The sequence below is a fragment of the Sebastes umbrosus genome, chromosome 24, assembly GCF_015220745.1.
Source record: "Sebastes umbrosus isolate fSebUmb1 chromosome 24, fSebUmb1.pri, whole genome shotgun sequence".
NCBI lineage: Eukaryota > Metazoa > Chordata > Actinopteri > Perciformes > Sebastidae > Sebastes > Sebastes umbrosus.
Window position 1 is genome coordinate 4,936,548 of NC_051292.1, and position 15,555 is coordinate 4,952,102.

Here is a 15,555-nt window from a genome sequence, read left to right on the forward strand (position 1 = left end):
AGGGTGCGTTTGTGGCATTAGCCCTCCTTGGCTGCTCTCCTCTGCAGCTGTACAACTGTACTATATGGATACCCCCCGGGGTACGAGTACCCCTGGTGGGAAATCACTGCTGTAGAGGCTCCAAATAGTCTCAAGAAGAGCCAATTAATAAGATAAAAACACGGCCGCAAATTAAAGAGATACTGTATATTTGACAATTCTTTTTAAAAGTCAAAACAAGTTCTAATAAATAATACAGTTTTATTGAGACTTGAATAAAATGTACCGATATTCAAGCTATTGTATGTGTGACATAAATATAATTAGTATTTCCCCACTTAGTATGTGTTACAGTTAATAATGTAGCGAGCGAGGGAGAGCGAGCTGTACATGCCGTTCAGCGGTGTATATTGTAGCAAACGACGGAGAGCAAGCTAGCATGACATTTGGCGGTGTAACAGTTAATATTGTAGCAAGCGACGGAGAGCAAGCTGTACCAAGTGGGCAACCTCTGGGTCTGAAAAGTGAAGTAACATTTTGGTCGCCTAAAAACGTTCGGTTGTACTTAACTCCACCCTCTCGTGTCACTTCTGGTTGCAAGAAACCAAGATGGCGACGGACAAAATGCCAAAGTCAAGGCTTCAAAACGGCAGTCCACAAACCAATGGGTGATGTCAAGGTCCACTTCTTCTATACAGTCTATGGCTGTACCCACCATGCCATTCAGCGGTGTAACAGTTAATATTGTAGCGAGCGACGGAGAGCGAGCTGTACCCAGCATGCCGTTGGCGGTGTAACACTTTAATAGGGGTCCCCTCTCAATTCTCCACACAGTGCATCCATAACACACTACTAATGAATATGTCCCATATATCTCAAGAGCTCACACTCGACACTGTACTTCTTTGAGTCCTCTGCAGAACACCCACCAAGTGTCAAGTCGATCGGAAGAACAGTTGTCGAGAAAATCGAAGGACATACAGTCATACACACAGAAACTCTTTCCTTTTTAGTTAGATATTTTTAGTTTTATAGATATTGAGTTAAGAATCCATGCCCCTGAGGTTTCTCGTGTGATAGAGGGACAGACGGTCGGTCAGATAGCCCGGTGCTGGCAGTCCCTCAGCTGATTTCATCGAGAAAGGCAATTATGCTTGTGCATTATCATCTTAAGATATCAACAGGCTCCCAGGTCTGGACTCATTTGAATTACGCCTGCCCTCTCCTGAGCTGTGGCATGCTGTCACAGCAGGCTGTTGCCCAGTATCCAGTAAATCACTGAAATCCCTGTTCTGCCATGCCCGCCTCCATAATAATATATCAATAATGTTTAGCAGCTGAGAAAGAACTGACATGAAATATGACAAAAGACAATATGATAAATCAAACTTTTCAGCAATTATTCAACAAATGATTCATAGAGTGAACAAACAAACAAGGCAGGTAGAATAAAATAAGCACAAATCCATTGCTGTAGAAGGCGAATATCAATAAAAAAAGGCTTTACAGTAATATGGAAGTCATAAGAAGAGATTTAAAAGACTATCTCGATTCCGCCAGCCTGAGTTCTTCAGGTAAGTTGGTCTTACATATAATCGGGAAAACTTTTAAATCAATTATAAAGTAGGCAAACAGACCGCAGACTGTATATAAAGATGGAGCTGCGGCATCGAGGTCCTGCCCACACACCCGCCCAAGCCAATCACAAGCTAAACACGGTCACAGTTTACAAGCGTGAGCCACCTATCTGCTATGTTACGCCGACTGGTGACGGGTATGGAAAGTTAAAGTGACATCTCCTCTTGAGCCTCTGGCTGCTCGACTACTTCACTCAGAGCAGCTGTCAATCACAGCCGTCAATCATGACTCCTCAGCCCCTTTTTATAGCATCAAATAACTAATTAAAACCAAATTATCAGAAAAATTAACACTTGAACATACACCAGCGTGATAAGAACTACCTTAAATGACAGAAATCACCTTTGGGAAAAATGTAGTTGACGTTTACTTTGACTTTTTAGTTTGGCCCATCTGCTAACATCCTCCATGTTTAGGCGGTTTATGATCTATACTGCAGCCAGCCACCAGGGGGCGATCAAGATGTTTTGGCTTCACTTTTGGGGAGCTACAAAGCTAAAGTACATCAATAAATACCCCACTTTATATATCTTAAGTAAGGCGGTTGCGAACAAGTGGCTAAATAAGACTACTAAACGTCATCACGCCTATGTAATATAGCCTAACGTTAGCTTTTCACTTCTGGCAACTGCATTCACTCATCCAAAATCATAAAAGTGGTGTTAATTTGTGACGTTTTATTACAACAAAACATGTAAGTATCATAAGCGTTTGTTTACCACGGAGCTTATTTTCTGCAATAATCCAAAACCCGATGGAAAAATCCCATTGGAACCATTGTGATGCAAACTCCCTGGTTAGCCTACAAAAATACGTCATATACAGTCTATGGTGTAGATATCCTAACATAACATGTGAGGTATATACTATTATTATCTAAAGCCAATGAGAATCATTTTAAATATTTATTTAGTCGTGTAAATTAGTCGGAAAAAACTATTTTGGTAACTCTGATGAACTGATTTTGCTACTGCCATTTTCACTGCTTTTATAACTGTGAAATCGTGGGCCATTATAATTATCACACCCTGTTGCTGCTAATTGGCATCCACTGTAACACCCACCTTTTGTAATTATGCCGGTCTTCAGAGTTGACGCCTGAATCCTGCCGTTTCAGGTTGTGTTCCTGTTATATGTTCCCCTCGCCGCCGTGTGTGTGTGTGTGTGTGTATTAAATCCCATTCTGCTCTCAGCGCTTTTCTGATTTATTTAAAGATACAGCGGGTGTTACTCACTCCGTCTCCGTGGCCTCGGGCGGACGTCGGCCAGCTACAAAACAAGCCGAGCCGGGCCTACAACTTGATTTAACCCTAGCACTCAATTTCACTATCGTCTAATCTGCGGCGTCAGGTGACGATGGGGGGGGGGGGTGCTCAATCTTGTGAAGCTACAACACTTAGTGGTGCGTTTCAGTGTCGGCGCATATGGTGGCGGGGGTGACCTCAGGCGAGAGGGAAAAGTGGTTAGGGAGGACATGGAAAGGTCAAAAAAGACAACACAGACGGTGTCAAGGCTGTCTTTGGACCTTTGTGTGAATGCTGTAGCTTTGAAGCATTGAAATTAAACACAGTCACGAACTAGTTATTTAGAGTTTCTCAGTATGGGAGATGCATTTCCATTGCATGCAGCACCAGTGTGCGTTACCCATTGATGGAGGTCTGCAGTGCGACAGCCACCTTTTTTCAATATGTGGACTGCTTTCAATTAAAGCGTGCTTTAGAGCCGCCTAAGTGGGATTTATGCTGCCGGGCTTCATCAGTGTGTGTATGCGCTCTGGGGAGGATTAAGGCCCATAGCACAGTTTTAATCTCTGATACAGATTATGACTTCTACGAAAGGCTTCGCCACCGTCAGATACAGTATCAGTGCTGCTGTTGCATTCAGGATTTGCTTACTTTTTTCATTCATGGCTTTTCAAAAGTCTTTCTTTACCACATTCCCTCTAAAAAATAAAAAATCCCTCCAGCGTCTTTTTCTATCAAACACCTAGACGTGCCAACGACAGGAGAGGAGCAAAAGAGACGAGACACTGACAGCTTTAACTCTTGTATAAACCTTATTAACACGTTCTTGTTAACAAGCTCTTGCAACAGCCTCCGGGACTACGTTTTCACACGTTAACACACTCACAGCTGGGAGATGTGCACCGTTACCAACCACTTTGCTTTACAAACTTTTCATCACTTTACTTTTTTATTAATACACATTATTTTCTTTGTACCAGTTTTGCTTTTATTATTCTATTTTATTGTTCTTACTTCTGCAAACTGCACTTATACTGTTACTCACATAAACTTCCCCCTCTTCGCCGCCGGGGCAGCTCACTCTGTGTTTTGCCGCGCTCAAAGACACGTCAACAGTAGTCGCTTAAGCTCGCAGAGAGTGTTATTCTCCACCTGCCCAGGTTTGCCCTGCCACTCCAGGGCCTCAGACCCGGCAATTGTCCTGTCACCAGCCCACTTTTCCAGCCCTCAGGCTCCCAAGTCACGGCCTATTTCCTGACCGCTTATAGAGATTTGCTGCTTGGATGGAAGTGTACTCAACAGGCTTTCAGTGCAGGCTGACCTACTGGCTTCCATAGCATGGGCAGAAAGCTCAGCTAATGGTCTGTTTGCTAAGCCAAAGCTTGGATAACATGTTCGGCGATTGCCTTACAGTAACTACTGTATATATTATTAGTTGTAGTTTTCATTTTGGTGTTTTATTTGGTTACTTCTATGCAGTTTTAGCAGTCTGGTGCTAGTGATGGCAATGTCTGTTGGTCGGTTAGTCCACCACTTAAGCTTTGTTTTACCATGACATTTTGTACAGACATTCATGAGTCCTACTGACTTTAGTGATCCAACTTCTGAGTGAATATCTCAAGATTTGTTTAATGCATTGCCATGAATTTTGGTGCAAACATTCATGGTGCCCAGAGGACGATTTGTAATAACTTTCGCCCAGGAGACCAGTGTTTATATCCCGTATGAAACCAGAAGTCAGCGTTGGTTTATTTGTCACGTAACTTTGGTACTGAAGTTCACCACTTCCATAGTTATTTTAAACCAAACCACAATCTTTTCCTAAACATAACTAAGTAGTTTTGTTGCCTAAACCCAACCAAGTTGTTTCCTGTGAAGCCGGAAGTTTATTTTGAAAAGACTGTATGTATGTAACGAGCAGAAATTGACACGTATTGCTAGACATTTGTAGGAATACGCACAAAAAATGAGGAATAACTTCTCGTAAGATATCAACAACAACATCAATTTTTCTCGTTATTAGCATGCAGCCAAGAAAGTTTGTTTTCTTCCAAACTTTTAATTTTAATATTCAGTGCAGGTTATAATGCGAACGCTATCAATAACAAGGTTGGCTGCATGTACAGTATGTAGGCTGTATGTAGAATGGCATGCATACATAACATAAACATGAACGCAGACATTCCCAATACAACTGTGTCTTTTATTCCACCCACATCCCTTCACTCCTCGTCCCACACACTCACACTCACAGGTTGTTATTGAGGCATGGTGGGAATTTCATTTCAATCCATCAAGTGAATTCTGTTCAAAAGCATCTGACCAAACCAAAATATTGGCAAATCTCCCAACAAATCACTGAAAACGAATTCCACCCCCAGGTAGGCTGAGGCAACCCTCCACATCTGGAGTGTAAACGCACACGGTGGGTCGCTTTAGCCTATATATGTGCGCGTGAGTGCACGCGGCGAGTAATAATCTGTCGGCTATCATCACTGTCAGCCATGCCGGCGTCGAATCCCTCTGGGATCACACACATGTGCACGTACGCTCGCAGGCACGGGGGATGAGCGACACAGCTGCTTAGGAGAGACGGAGAAGGCTGGGGATTACTAAGGGTTACCCACTGCTATTACAGTATGCATGTGTGTGTGTGAGTGTGGCTCTGTCTTTATGAGGACCAAATGTCCTCACAAGAAGAGACAGGTTTATAGTTTCTCTATCTGCTTGTGTGTGTGTGCAGTATGTGTGAAAGACCTTGACCTGTTAGTGTAATGTGCGTTCACCCACCCTATCGCTAACAATCCATCAGTGATATTTACAGCACGGCGCGTCAGATATAAACACCTGATGAGATGAAATATTGATTTCCCTACCACCCTCACACACACCTAATAAAACGATAACCCCGCGGCCCATTTCATAGCTTCTGTGTACTTTAGAGTACGCAGTTAAAATGATTTGTGTGTGGCGACTGCACTAATTCATCACCGCTTTATTTCTATTTTCCATATTTCTCATAGAGCAGACAGGTAGAGAAGCACTTTTAACTTGAGGAATGTTTCATTTAACTGTATCTGTGGAAGAATTGAGAAACAGGTGGAGGTTATTGGTGAATCAAAGTTGTACAGAATTTGCCTACAGGGATAGACGCTAATATTTTAACAGTAATTTGCAATTTTTAGGTTGTAGCGGATTGACTTTTGAAGCTAGAGTGAAGATACTTGTATCATATGAAACTACAAAACCTAAGGAATTCATTAGTACCAACCACGTTTGACTAGCTTGTCGTGTAGGAAGTTAAATATTGCTGTTAAAAAACTGTCATGGCCATTTTCAAAGGGGCCCCTTGACCTCTGACCTCAAGATATATGAATGTAAATGGGTTCTATGGGTACCCACGAGTCTCCCCTTTACAGACATGCACACTTTATGATAATCACATGCAGTTTGGGGGCAAGTCATAGTCAAGTCAGCACACTGACACACTGACAGCTGTTGTTGCCTGTTGGGCTGCAGTTTGCCATGTTATGATTTGAGCATATTGTTTATGCTAAATGCAGTACCTGTGAGGGTTTCTGGACAATATGTGTCATTGTTTTGTGTTGTTAATTGATTTCTAGTAATAACGCATAACGCAGCATATTTGTCCACTCCCATGTTGATAAGAGTTTTAAATACTTGACAAATCTCCCTTTAAGGTACATTTTGAGCATTAAAACAATGTGTGATTAATTTGCATTTAATCTTGATGACCTATAGACAATCATGCAATTAATCATTAACAATTACATATGTTAATTCAAAACAATACAAAAAAGGCAATTTAATGTAACTTAACACTTCCTTTCTTCACTGTGACATTAACAGAATAAAAATATGTAATTATTTATTTAGATTAAAAGTTCTTTGTTCTCTCACAGTCTCTTAGTGCACACACCACAAAAGATAGTCTTTTAATCTTTTTCACATAAAAACACATTTTAAATGAGTAGGAAATAAATTATTTAAATATTTGCTTTGTTTTTTTTTTAATTAAGTATTATAAGCTGCTTAGAGTTAGTGTTAGGAAGTTAAACAGGTCATATTTCTCTCTCTGATATCTATTTTATATTGCTGTGAAAACATCTCCGTCCAAAACATGGATTTATTCAAGTTTCTCGCCAAAACTAAATTTATAATATTACATTTAATAATAATAATAATAATAATAATATTAATAATAATAATAATAATAATAATAATAATAATAATAATAATAAATTCAACTTATATAGCGCATTTCAGGAACTCAAAGACCCTTGTCATGATGTCATTAGAATTTATCTTTACCAATACTATTTTTTTACTGAAAAGAGTTTCATAATGTATCATAACCTTCATTTACATTAGCTCCGTTATTTAGCCTGTGCTGCCCAACCAGCTGCTAACAGCTAACAGCTAACGTTAAGGGATCGGTGACTAGAAAGCATTCACGTGGGATCCCACAGAGTAACTTTTCTTGGCCAGGGGCCATCGGGCCGTGGTTAATGTCGAACCCTGGCCTACATGTGTTTGTTGTTGATTTAGAAAAGGCTTCTGACTGTGCTGCCCAGCGTTTCCTATGGGAGTACTGCCAGGGTCACTGCTGCAAGCCCTCTAAGCAAGAATTTTGTCTTCTTGGCACGGAGGCAAAGAAGAGTCACCTTAAGCTCATTTTCCTCTTTTCTCTTTGTGACATTCAAAGGGTGTAAAGGTGCAGCTGAGGTCTGGAGAGAGTCCAGTTCACTGACATTAGGGGTGTTATCTGCTTTCTTTGCCGACGACTCTGTCCTTCTGGCTCCAACGAACTGTGATCACTGATGTGCACTGGAGCAGTTTGTTGGCTGAATGCGACGTGGATCAGCACTTCCAGGTCTGAGGTCCCATACGACGGAGCAGCTGCAGTAAATGTGGATGTTGTACAGGAATGTGGTGGAGTCAGTTGAGATGCGCCGTCCCTTTTGAAGGCATTTTTGCACAGACTGATCCAGGACATGCTGGTGGATCACCCAGCTGGCCTGGGGGCACCTGGGACTCCCGTGGGAAGACCTGGAGGATGCTGATGGGGAAAAGGACATCAGCCTGCTCTGCTAATTTAGTTATCACTGCAACCTGGCTAAATAAGAGCTAGATATTGGATTGAATTATTTCATTTTATCATATATATAACATCAAATGGCGTAAGAATGGAATTTGTGGTGCAAAAACTGAGAAGCCCTGAATGTAAACATAACTGTTTCTAGATAAATCCACACATTTAAGTTACACTATATTGGGAGATGAGCTGCAAACCTTGGTCTTGCCACCTCTAACCTCCTCCTCATGACTTTGCAATCACAACTTTATGTTACTTTGATGCCAAAGTCAGCTTATTTTGAGCTGTTTGAACAGTCAACCAAGGCTGCCCTTTATCTGGCGAGGACACTCAATCAAGTGAGTAACCCCTCCGCTTTACCCCAACAACCGTGATCAAGAAGCCCTCGATCGGAGCACATAAACCCCGCTCAATCACCGGCGGTTTGAAGGCTCAGAAAGTAAAAGTCCCTGGGTAAATATAAAGTTGAAATGAATGTATGCTTTGTTCGCTTCAGGAGGAGGATGCTGTTTGGGGGTGCGAGCTCTCCCAGGTGTTGCTTTGTGACACCAATAAGGCAGACTGTTGCTCTGTAATGAGCTGAGAAACCACATCCCACACTCCGGTTCTCTGGTGGCTGGAGTGTAACAGGCCTCGTGCTATTTTTTGATGAGACCTGAAAATGTCCGTTCTGCTCAGGCAGGACTGGGGGAGGACAACACGGGTAGCCTGCGCTGTGTGCTCTGGCACCGGGTCAGCTGACAAGCCCATGGCTCGGGTTAGTGTTTTCTCCGACAACATTCCCTGTGAACATTTTATTTATTTCCATGCAGATGTTCCAGGCATAACAAATACAGTCGCCTGCTGTTTACTGTCTTGTACTTTCAATAACACATTATTGTTTGGAGGGTTTGGCAGCACCAGTCAATTATCTTCAAGTGGATTTGACAGGGTGCCTTAATATTTATCGTATAGTAAGTATGTGCCTTCATAACCATTACTGCGTATGCAGAGAAGATATATTATTCAAACAGCTTTGCCCATATCTATTTTTTATGGAGTGTACAGTGGCACGTATTTCATAAACTGGTCACGTTCTGCGTGTAACCTGGCATCTATACAAAAGTAATTGTTTCCTGAATGTCAAACGAGATGTTTTCTTTCCTCCCCGCATCCACTCATTTTCATTTGGGACATTTTGCCGCTTGTTATTTATGCCTCGGCTCGCTTTCAAGGCGAAATAGGAGTTTCAGCTCTGTCTGCACAACACCGAGTTTTAAAAGAATTGTTCCCGCAGAAGCGAGGCTCTGCATGTAAGCGATGACTGCAATCTGTCTTTTCAGTCTTGTTCGCTGGCTACAGATCAGCAGCTCGTGGCGGCTGGTGGGATCTGGTGGGCGAATAAAACGCAACAGCTGATGTTTTCATGATGCAATCCCAGCATAAAGTGGGTAAGCACATCATCAGCAGCTCAACCGTCTCTTTTATTTAGTTATTTACTCAGCAGTTCAGCCCGTGGGCGCATGTGCATGACTCCACAGCACAGACGGGGGAACGCTGTACAAATGTGATCTGCACAGGCGTCATCTTCAGTAGAGGAATAAAGTTTACAAACAGCAAAAAATAAATAAGTGATTTTTTTTTTTCTTTTTTAAATAATTGCTAAAACAGATGGGACATTTGTCTTTGTCTTGTTTACTTGTATTCAAAGCCAGCTGTTGCGGTTCATTTTATTCTGTTTTATTCATTCCAAGCAAAGTGCAGATGTAAAATGCATCACTTCCTGTAAGCGAGAGGATTCTGCTCAGGAAAAGACCGACCAGTGTAGATGCAGAGACTATTTTCTGTTTTGGTTTACTGCTTTCATCAGGAATCTGTTTTTAGTAGGGCTGTCAATCGATTGTTAGATAGATTTGTCAAGTATTTAATACTCTTATCAACATGGGGAGTGAGCAAATATGCTGCTTTATGCAAATATATGTGTATATTTATTATTGGAAATCAATTAACAACACAAAACAATGACAGATATTGTCCAGAAACCGTCACAGGTACTGCATTTAGCATAAAAAACATGCTCAAATCATAACATGGTAAACTGCAGCCCAACAGGCAACAACATCTGTCAGTGTGTCAGTGTGCTGACTTGACTATGGCTTTCCCCAAACTGCATGTGATTATCATAAAATGGGCATGTCTGTAAAGGGGAGACTCATGGAACCCATAGAACCCATTTACATTCACATATCTGGAGGTCAGAGGTCAAGGGGCCCCTTTGAAAATGGACATGACAGTTTTTCCTCTCCAAAATTTAGCGTACGTTTGGAGCGTTAATTAACTTCCTTTAGGACAAGCTAGTATGACATGGATTCCTTAGGTTTTGTGGTTTCATATGATACCAGTATCTTCACTTTAACTTTAAAACTGAGTCCGCTACAACATAAAAATCACAAGTTACGTTAATGCGTTAAAGAAATTAGTGGCGTTAAAACAAATTTGCTTGTTATTATCACATTAACTTTGACTGTTTTTAATGAAAGGTCTCTGATAATCCTGAACATAGTGGAGCATTTGGCAGTTAAAGAGCCAGATATTTCCCTCGGGAGTCGGTGGAGACCAAACCAGAGCTAAAAGATATTGAATAATGGACTTTCGTTCATCAAGTGGCCTGAAGCACGACTCCACATAAATGATAATGCTGCTCTGTATCTGTGTGTGTATGTGAATGAGAAACTGTATACAAAAACATCTTTATACGATGATTAAATGTCAATGTCGTGTTTACATCTTGACAAGATTATTATTTCAAGTACATTTTTACCTCAAAATTGATAAATGCATGTTTTGAAATCAGACCTCAGAGTGCAACACTTCCAAAGTGGTGCCGTTCTTTGAAAATATTCCGGGTCAGCCCTGCAAAAAAAAAAAAAAAATACAAAAACAAGCTTTAGCAAAGCAAGCAAGCAGACTCTCACTGGAAACTAGATTAATTGGCATTTACTTTTCCCCGAGCACCAAAGCAGCATACGACAGAAACATGGAGTGCACCCAGTCATAGCATCGTATTCCAAAGGTTTCCAAATGACACTTTGATATGCAGTGTTTCCTCCTGCCAACAAGAATGAGCAATTAAGGCATGTTGCACTCAAGGAAGACAGGCGGCGCTTGGCAAAAATCACACACTGTGGCTCACTCTTCAAAAAAAAAAAAAAATACGCAATTAACACCTGCTCTCCTACCCTCGCTCACCCCTCCTGGCTCTCAATAATTATTTCCAAAGCTCTCACTACACCATTAAATCCAAAAATACAAGCATGTGCATGTATGTGCTTTTTCAGTCTGTGACTCACTCAGTTTTTAGCTCATGAATGGGAAAAGCTTTCCAGCACATGTTCTGACACAGTTTCACAGGACAACATGTTAGACCTATATGTTCCGTTCCCGAGTTTATTTATACTCTGAACAATCCTGCAGCTCTCCTCTAGTCTTAAAAACACACAAACGCACACAGAGTGTAGGAAGGCCTCTTAGCTATTCCTGCTCCTTCCATTACAGAGCAGCAACATGGTGCATTTGCTGATGCACTACACTTAGTGGCGGGTGTACGCTCGCTCTCTTTTTCGAGTAGAAGTTTGGCAGAGAGGTCGAATCAAAGTTCACACAATGGACCGTATGGAGTGTGTGGACTGCTGTGTCGGTGCATGTGACTCATGTTGCTGTCTTGTGATGGAAAGTGAACCAGACATGTCACAGGAACCATGATAGCACATCAGCTCTCTAAATATAATGTACTCTAACACACTCATGTTTAAATTTAGCCCCTATTGTACACTTTTGTTTTGTAGGAACACGTATTGTAATTGCTTTAAACTATTGAACTTCTACATTAAATGCAAAGCTTCAGGAGATTTAGGACTGCTGGGAGTAAATCAAAGCTTTTAGAGAAACGTTTTGTCGACAGATGGCAAAGTAAATCTGCGCATTCTTTTTGCGTTCAGTTTAACTTTGATCCACAAAGTTTAGACCAAGAGCAACCCGTCTTGACAGTGCTGACCTTTTAAGGGAATGAGGAGCCCGAGAGTCCATAATGGAGCAGGCGATTATAATTTATTAATTGCGTTGCACCTTTCACTTTTATTTAACCTGCTTTGCTGGATTATAAACTGCAGGGATGACATATTTTTGTAGGCCAACCAGGAAGTTAGCATCGCCCTGGTTCCCTCGACAAAAAGCCAATTTTTCCTTTGGGTTTTTGATTATTACAGAAAATAAGCTTTGTGGTAAACAAATGTTTATGATACTTAGCAAGATAATCTTCAAAAATGAACACCACTTTTATGATTTTTCAAGTTGCAATCACCAGAAGTAAAAACCTAACGTTAGGCTTGAACAATAGTATACACAACGAGGCTGTAAAGACGACACAATGCGCAAGGCAAAAGCGTGCCATAAGAACACCGTTCTTAGTTTTGTCTTGTCATTTGTACGCCATGTAGTCTGTACTGACTGCAATGCAACAAACACAGGACTTTAAACCAGAAGAGTGGTGTTCAAGACCAGTGTTTTGTTTTGTTAGATTCGTTAGTTTCGTTTGTAACACGTTTTTTGTGAAATCTGTGACCTGTTTTCATGCATGATTATGTAACAGTACTACACGGTACTATGTTATGGTACTACACCCTCATAGACGCGTGTAATATTCACATCTCGGCAAGGCAAAACCTGACACTATCATCTGGTGGACAGGCAGGTCTATACACATTTTCAGTCTGTTTCAGTGTATCTTTGGTGAGCCGACGACATTATTCCTGGCTGAAAACATGCAGAGTGAATAGACCTAGGCTACCTAGCTAGGCTGTAGCTTTATATTTAACGAACAGACTGGTATCAAACTTCTCATCTAAAAGAAAGCAGATTATTTCCCAAAATGACAAACTATCCCTTTAAAATGATTCACTTTAACTTTTGGACAACCTCCAGTTTTACATACTTGCAGCATCAGCAGATTCTTCTCAAATCAAACAAGTCTTTTGTGGATTACTGGCCTGAAAGCTGGCGTGTTGCAGTTGGTTTAACAACATCCTTTAACACAGCAGACTTAAGTGTCGGGTATGAAACTTTCAAGAGGAACATGAAAACTGTCCTCCAGTCGGCCTCGTCTATTAAGCTGCCTTTGACTTCGGTAAGCTGCCCACTCTATTCGTTTTGTTCTTTGATGGTTTAGGCAGCTTGTTTGCTGACGCTCTATTGAACGATTCCCTTTTTTCTCAACGGCAATAACAGAGAAGGAGATAAACGAAAAAGTAAGGATGGGGGGACAAATGTTAGACATTGAACAGCAATGATGAGTTGACGTTGATACAGATAAATACAGTTGATAGATGGCTAGACAAACAGAGAGAGAATAAGAGAGAGGCTTTGCTTTCACTGCCCAGTTGAAGCTTGGGTACTAGCGCCTAGCCTTTCAGAAGAGACATGATTTATTAAAACCGGTTTACATGAGGGAGCAACATCACGCAGTCTAATTCTTCTTCCTTTTTTTAAAAGTAGGGATACTTAAACCCCAAAAAACCGAGCTCTAAATAAAGACATACAAGCCCTACTTTTTATATCTGTCCTGTGCTGCTGCTGCTTCTGCGGCGTCAGTCGGCTCCCCAGAAAATTAGTTCTGTTTCAGTTGTCGCGCATGATTGAATGAAACTGGCCAACCAGGGAGAGGACAGTCAAAACAAAAGGCAGAAAAACATGCAGAGTGAATAGAGAAACCACGAAAACATAGCAGCCGAACAGGGAGAGATACAAGGGGAAAATGAAACAAACATGGATCCGATAGTTGTCAAAGCAAGTTGCGGACAGATGCGGGTTAGTTGTAGGTGACTGTCAAAGGGAAATGTTCAGATATCTCATCATGTAGATTTTTATTTCTTGCAAATTACAACATGCTCAGGAGCAGATGCCAGCCTCGGACTTGGCAAATGTACATCCATCTGCTCGTGAAGTTTGATTCCTCACATTATTATTGCACTCCAGTGTTCATTTATGTGGAGATTAAAGGGAAAAAAAACCTTTATAAAGAACTTTAAAGGGGCACACTTCCAATTTTACACCGTTTACTTGCCATGGATAGTACGACTCAGCCAGCCTGTGAAAACAACTGTATTGTGTCTTTCATTACAGACTGGGGAACAGTTTGAAAGATGAGGCCGCTTAACAAGAAAGATACTATTCAGTTGCATTACGGCAGTGGTTCCCAACCTGGGGCCCGGGACCCCCTCAGGGGGGCGGTAAAGATCACAGGTGGTGCACCAGGATTTGTCTGCTCTGAGGTTGTCAAAATTAAATTTGCATATGTATAACTAAAATCATAATAACACACTTACTGGATAATTTATACAAAATTCAGTATATAAACCTATTTAAAAGATATATATTTTTGCTACTTAATAGGCCACATTGTGTTTAAACTTGGTATTTGTGCTTATAAATAACTTATACTATTTGTAGAATTAGCTTCGTGGCTGCGTAGGATTGTTTCTGACTCGTATCATGTGCATTTCCAATAACTCCAGAGCATTGTAAAGTCAAGGAGTCTAAATTTAACGACCCTATTAACAGCTTCGTAAATTACATTTATTTAAGCGCAATAACAAATACATCTATTGTAGTAAATTAATTAAGTCATTTTTCCAAATAAAGATCATATTATGTATTTGCATTTATTTATGTTGATGAAACTAACGACTTATAGTAATTAAAGAAAGTTGATTTAATACAAAAAGACTAATTTAATACACTGAATCAACTTATTCAAATTGAGGATTTTGTTCGGGGATTTATAATTTTTTTAAGGGAAGGGTGATGACGTACAAGCAAGGAGGGCTTCAAGGGAAATAGGTTGAGAACCACTGCATTATGGGAATTGTAGGATCCAAGTGTGGCTCATATTAGAGACTAAAAATCAGGATCTTTCGGCCTCTGCTGCACCAATTTTGACCATTATTTAAAAAAATCTGTGTCATGTAAGTCCTCTAACTTTATGGAAGTGCAATTCTAAATCGCTGGAGTATCTCTTTAATGAATTTAGTAGAACAATTAGCTGTTGTTTTTACCTTGTTCTCCTGGTCCATTGTGTGGTGTGAGTTATTTCCAACGCAGCTAAAACCGTCTGCAGGGAAAGTGTCAGGTCTGGGTGTCAGTCCTCGGAGCAGGCAGAAGCACCAATTTCTCTGCTGTCAGCTTCAATTGACCAGAATGCACTGCACTGAACTGCACAGCCACGAGAAGTGTGGCGGTTTCCATAAGGGCCTTGAGTATCACTTTTCCATACCAAAAGCTCTCTTCTCTTAATGCAGTTGCTATGTACCCCTCTCTATGATTCATGTAAGAAATGAAGTGTGAAAGAGTCGCACAAAATAGTTCCAGCAATGCAAAAAACATGACCGACTGGTGATATACAGTGTGCTGTGTTGTTGAGACACCCTGTCCTCCTCTCCGACATGCCCACAAACAGCAAACAGACACACTAGCAAACACACACAACAGGCTTTCCCACTAATTATCCTTTTTTTTGTCTCAGTGCCACTTAGGAGCTAAGCCTGA